The sequence below is a fragment of the Protobothrops mucrosquamatus genome, unplaced genomic scaffold (assembly GCF_001527695.2).
Source record: "Protobothrops mucrosquamatus isolate PMUCROS unplaced genomic scaffold, P.Mucros_1.0 scaffold2579, whole genome shotgun sequence".
NCBI classification, from domain to species: domain Eukaryota; kingdom Metazoa; phylum Chordata; class Lepidosauria; order Squamata; family Viperidae; genus Protobothrops; species Protobothrops mucrosquamatus.
The window spans coordinates 173,009-179,836 of record NW_015388635.1 but is presented as its reverse complement, the minus strand read 5'-3'; positions in this window follow the sequence as shown (position 1 = coordinate 179,836).

Sequence of the window (6,828 nt, the reverse complement as noted above, 5' to 3'; positions counted from 1 at the left end):
GGGTGGCCTGGGGTGGAAATGTACAGCTGAGTATCATCAGCGTACTGATGGAAATCCACCCCGAAGCCACGAATGATCTCCCCCAGCGGCTTCACATAAATATTGAACAAAAGGGGAGAGAGGACCGACCCTTGTGGCACCCCACAAGTTAGGGGCCTTGGGGTCGACCTCTGTCCCCCTGCCAATACAGACTGCGTACAGTCGGTGAGGAAGGAGGAGAACCACCGCATAACAGTGCCTCCCACTCCCACTCCCACTTAACACGGTTGTTAAGTGAATCTGGCTTCCCCCAGGGCTTTGATTGTCAGAAGTTCGCAAAAGCGGATCACACAACCCCCGGGAACACTGCCACCGTCATAAATACGTGTCAGTTGCCAAGTATCTGGATTTTGATCATGTGGCCATGGGGAGGGGATGCTGCAATGGTTGTAAGCGTGAAAAACGGTCAGTCCCTTTTTTTCAGTGAAGTTGTAATTTTGAACGGTCACTAAATGAACTGTTGTAAGTCAAGGACGACCTGTATCTTAGACATTCTGCTCTCTTCTCTATGGAAATAGAGAAGATCGTCTGGTTTAAATCACCATCGCTACATTAAAAAAAAAATTAAAAACTGTTCAAAAGCCGGTGAACCCCTCATGCCATCCTGAGGGGAACTTTGCAGGCCAGGGGCCCCAATTCCTTAGGTGAGGCACCCCTAGGGGAGCATGCCTTCCAAATAGGACTACTGTGATGTCTGCAGGTCTACGGTTAAGAAAACGCGATGCTTCAATTGCGAACATGGAGCCACCCAAATATAGGCTATTACAGGCAAGGAATTAGGAAACATTAGAAACCATCTTTGTTTTTCCTACCCAGATCGCTGTGGTTAATGAGCTTAGTATTGCTGCTTTTCTTTTAAATGTCTGGAAACAGCAGAGGTCTGTGCAGAAATGGGGTTTGACTGCTTGTACGCCGGTTGCCTTCATTCCTGGCAGATGAAGGGCTGTTTTGTTTTGTTTTTTTAATCACGATTTGTTCCCTCCACAAGAGCCCAGAGCACACCAGTCGGTTCCCTCTATAAACACTTGGCTAACTTTCATTGTGCTTTGACAAGTAGGTGCATGCGCGGGAGGCCGTTTTCCATTAAAAAAAAAAAAAGTTAGAAACCCCTTGCACACGGAGGATTGGTTACAGGTAGTCCTTCATTTACAAACCACAGTCGAGACCAGAATTTCTGTTGTTAAGCAAGGCGGATTGTTAAGTGAGTTTTAAGCCCAATTTTATGACCTTTTTTTTTGCCACGGTGGTTAAGCAAATCACTGCAATTAGGTGAATTGTGTGGTTGTTAAGGGAATCCTACTTCACCCATTGACTTCGCTTAGTAGAAGCCAATTGGGAAGGTTGCGGATGGTGATGATCACATGATCCCGGGATGCTGCAACTGTCGTATGTTCATGCCAGTTGCTAAGCACTCAAATTTTGATCAGATGACAGTGGGGATGCCACATCAGTCGTAAGTGTGAGAACTGATTGTAAGTCATTTTTTTCCCTACCATTGTAATTTTGGTCATTAAATGAGTGGTTGTAAGTCAAGGACTTCCTGTACTTTTCTCCAACTTCAGAGCCAATGCCAATATCTCCAGGTTCATCCCCGGCCACTGATCAAGGAACATTTTGTTGCTCCAGTAATTTTTTTTCAAGAGTAGAACATCCTTAACTATTAACCAGTGGAACAGCCTGCCACCAGAAGTTGTGGCTGCTTCATCACTGGAGGTTTTTAAGAAGAGACTGGACAGACACTTGTCCAAAATGGTAGAGGGTCTCCTGCTTGAGCAGGGGGCTGGACTAGAAGACCTCCAAGGTCCCCTTCCAACTCAATTCTGATTCTGATTCTTAAATCTATATAATCTGGAAAAAGCAACAATCGAACAGGAGCCACCCCAGAGCAGTCAGTAAAAATCCTGAAGAAAGTGGAAAAAAAAGGTGATGATTAGTAGGATGTGGATATATGTCGTGTGAACACAGTACAGATAGTCCTTAAGTTACAACTATTAGAAGTTACATCTGCAAACAACAAAGGTACATGTGACCTGGTGCTGATGTTCCAATAGACTGGGCTCCATGGTCACATGATTGCATTTCGGGCACTCAGCAAGCCATCCACATTTATAGTGGTTGCAGTGACCCATGGGTCATGTGACCATGATTTACATTTTTGTTCAAAACTAGCATTTATTTCATGACTGTGGCATTTGCTTAACAACTATGGTTTTGTTTAACAATCATGATGATTACCTGGTTTATAACCATCACAACTTACAACAGTAATGGGCAGGCTCCATTATGGTCATAAGTCAAGGACTACCTGTAATGAGATACAAGATTGGTATCCACTGGCTGTAGACTCTTTTTGTATGGTGTGGTAGACTCTCTGTGTACAAGGATGTGGACTATACAGCTGGATTGTGTGTTGCAATGAATCTTTTTCCAGAATAAAAGCATCAGTTGTATGTCATTAAATGTTGTTGATATAATACCGAACGTTGCTATCTGTTTGATATCAAACAAATGCTATCGGCAGAGTTAATGCATTTATTGCAAAATGTTTGGGATGTTGTCCTCTTATTTCATAGCACTCCTGTTTAGTTAACCAGGACAGAAAGCAACTGGTCAAAATCATCCCAGGAAACTTAACAGCTTTCCATGGTCCAAATCAAACTTTTTTTTTCTACTACAACACTCCAGCTGTCTTAGTAGCATACTAAGAAGATACTACTGTAGGTTCTTACTTTATTTAGTCAATAAAGTAAGAATATACAGTAGTCAGCCTTCTATTCTTCTAGAATTTCTTACCTGGGCCTCTAAATTTTTGGTGTTTGATCACCATGTCAAATTCTTTCCACATATGCTCCTAGTATAGATCAGACAAGTTGGTAGCCATGTTGGAAGTACAATACTACATGTGCCAAGATTCCTAGGTTATTTCTGTTTTTGCCACATCCTCATTCAGACAAAAAGTCTTCACATGCTCAGAAGGCTTGGAGTACTGAGCAGAAAAGGGATTTATTCAAAACAGGCTTTCAAACATGACGGAAATGCTATACAGGTGGTCCTTGACTTATGACCACAATTGAGCCCAAAATTTCCATTGCTAAACAAGGCATTTGTTAAATGAGTTGTGCGACCTTTTTGCCACAGTTGTTAAGTGAACCCTGCTTTCATTGAGCAAATCTGGCTTCCCCCATGGACTTTGTTTGTTGGAATTGTTTACAAATGGTGATCACATGACCACAGGACAAGACAGCTGTCATAAATAAAGTTGCCAAGCACCCGGATTTTGATCATGTCAGGGTGTTCATTTAACAGCTAACCAGCTTATGTAATTTAAGATGTAATGATGGGAATAATTCAGCAGGATCTGTGTCTCTTTAAGAGCCTTTGTATAAAGGGAAGGCTCCGCTGATGTGTTCTCTCTCTTCTGTTTCCTGCTATAACTATGGTTTGTTGGAACCTGCTGTATTAGCACGTGTATGTATATTGTTCCTGGTGTATGATATTGTAGATAATATAAGATAAACCACCATTTAATATAGACCACTGTTTACTGTGTTTACTCCTGAGTTATCTTGCGCAATAAGATTGTGCACGCTTTAACAGATCACATGGCTATGGGGATGCTGCAATGGTCATAAGTCACTTTTTTCAGTGCTGTTTTAACTTTGGTCACTAAACAAATGATTGTAAGTCAAGGACTATGTGTACCACTTTTCCTAATTTGATGGGCTCCACAGCTTTCCACTGCCACCTTACAAGAAATCGGGGTAGAATAGTTGGGTGACTGTATATAGCCTTTCAATTAAAGGAATTGATGGGAGCTTTTTTTTGTAAATCCACAGAAAACATTTCATGTAGCAAAATCAATCGTGGCAAAGTTTTCTTCCTTTGGTTCCTATTCCGTGCCCGCCGATATTTCCATCATTCCCACAGCAATATACTTCTTTCTTTTCGTATAACTGAGTTGTTCATTGATAAAGGTTTGCAGAATATTGTCTGTGCAAATGTGTCAGCCTTCAAACAACACCTTTTTGGACATGAGATGTTATCACTAGTGGTGCACAGAAAAGGAACAAGGACCCCCACCCCCTTTTTTTACATGTTTCAGATCTAAATCACCACCTCCCACTTTCCACATGTTGTTAGCTGCAAAAGATAGTAATGATTTGATGGAGGTTATTCACTCAGTGGTCTCCACTGTAAAGTTAAAGAGGCACTTCTACAAACACCAAGGGTACCGACAGAAGAGAATATTTGAAGCTCAGGATTGAACTGTGCAATCTTTACTGCCCTCTCTGACTTGGTGGCTTTCTTGCAGACATTTCGTTACCAAACTAGGTAATGTCATCAGATCACCAAACTCAGAGAGCACCAAGGACCCCAAAAACACCAAGGGAGCAGAGGAAAACACCACCAATATCCATTAACCCCATAAAGCAGGGTCCCCAGGCCCCGGGCCGTGGCCCACTACTGGGCCATGGCCCATTCAGAACTGGGCCACAGGAGCAGGGGGCGAGTGCACACATGTGTGCAGCTCCACTTGCACACACAACGAGTGTGTGCACAGCTCCGTTTGTGTGAATTGCAAGTGCGTGGGCCACTTGCACACGTGCCGACTGCTTGCGCAAATGGAGCTGCACATGCCTGCGCATCCACCTACCAATCTCACGGAACCGTCCCCTCTCCCCACCCCCACCACCGATCTCCAAAGCCAGAAAGGTTGGAGACCGCGGCCATAGAGAATCCTTGTTACTAAAGGATGTTGAAGAGCTACAAGGGTTGCTACAGAAGGAATAAACGGTGTTTTGTCCTAGGGAGACGTTCGAGTTTCAGAAAAAACCTCGGGTTCCACCACGACTCAAAGACCCATTTATTTTTCCGAACGGTTTGTCTTAAATCGAGAAGTGATTGAGAGACTCGATATCTTTCAAAGAAAATTCTACAAAACGTTACTCACGAGGGACGAACGAAAATGCTTCGAAACTATAAACAGCCCTGCTATAATCCAAAGTAAGCTGCAGGAATTCCTACCGACTTTGCCAAATCCCCTGTCCAGCATTACTAGCCAAGGTAGCCCAAATGAGGTAGATAATAACGCTGCCAATTTGCCTATGAAACAGATCAAGGAGTTGTTTATGAGAACTCTGGGAGAGAAATAAGAACAATCCAACAGAAATAAACAACATTCCTTAGAACCATTTGTGGGGATCCAGTCAATTGCTATGATATATTGTGTTAGTCCAAACCATTATATAGCTTTTTTTCAGTTTGGGCAGAACATCTTGAAAGCACCTGGACATTGGCTCTTAATTCATGGTTTAAGACTCTGTATAATATACAAATCCAGCTTAACTGACAAACCATTGTTTAACCAAACCACGACTTACTGAAATGGGTAAACCCAGCCAGAAACTGAAAATGTGAAGCAAAGCGTTGACATAATCAAGAAATGCTTCCTCCAGACAGCAATGGCTATCCAAGGTAACAGAAGCCAGAAGTATCTCCAAATATTTGGAGGTGAGTTGTGGGGCCCTTCCAGGCTGTAGAACCATATTAACAAAACCAATCTGACAATTCTAACCCTCCATAGGTTTATTTTCCTATTTTCCAGCTATTTCCTAGAATCTGACAGAGGACAAAGAACACAGAACAGACGAAAATTTTCCCATGTCCCATAATCTCTCATCATTATCCTACTGAGCAGGAAACATTAAGTATATGGGACGAGGCTAAACTGAGAGGGCAAAACTTGTACTGAGGTTGGTGGCTTGGAAGAGAAGATTTAGAGGGCAGATGAGCTGCACATGCCATACCATAGCCTACGTTTTAGTCTTCATGGGCTTCAGAATTCTTATAGGCAAATCCCCTACTTCTGGCCAGGGTCTTTGACTCATTTATTTAGATTCATTTAATTTCCAAAGTCAGCCAACCACCAGCCTCAGGCGTACTTGGATTTCCAACAAATGATCAATAGACTCTATAGAGACAGACAAGCTTCCTTCAAGCTAAGCTTGATGCTTGGAGACTTCATGACGGTTTGAGGAAGCAGTGTGGAAGTGATTTGCTACTGTCTTCTTCCAGCATGGATGAATGGATAGATCATAGATAAAAATAGGAAAGCGGGGGGGGGGGGGGGAGAGGAGGGACAGAGAGAGAGGGAGGGAGAGAAGGAGGGAGAGAGAGGTCTTACAGCAACCTATAGTTCTGCTATTTTCTGAAGGCCTCCCTCTAAGTGCTAACTAGGTTCAACCCTGCTTAGTTTTCCAAACCAGACATTGGCCAGGTGGTTTCACCTGCTTTGAGAGAGAGAGAGAGAGAGAGAGAGAGAGAGAGAGAGAGAGAGAGAGAGAGAGAGAGAGAGAGAGATCCCCGGGAAATAAAAATGGTGGTTGGCTGCAGCCCAGCACTTTGGAAGTGAGCCCAGAAAAAGACAATTGTAGGGTGATAGAAAGTTTCCTGGAAGGCTGGAAGGGAAACATGCTTAGCTGGCCTCCTGATAAATAGAACATTGTTCACACACATCATTAGTGGTTATTTGATTAGGGTGTCCATAGCATGCTACCAAAATTTCAAACTTTGGAGATCTGGAACTTAAGGTGTAAACATCTCAGTCATCTTCCCCCCTTTCTCACATCTGCACCTCACAGATGGAGGAGGAGGAGGAGGAGGAGGAGGAGGAGGAGGAGGAGAGCAGATGAAGGATGGGTTCGCTTAGAGATGCAGACAGTTAAGGAAGAAAATCATCCACGTACAATGCATTTGGACATGGCACCATAGACTATTTAATGTGGATTA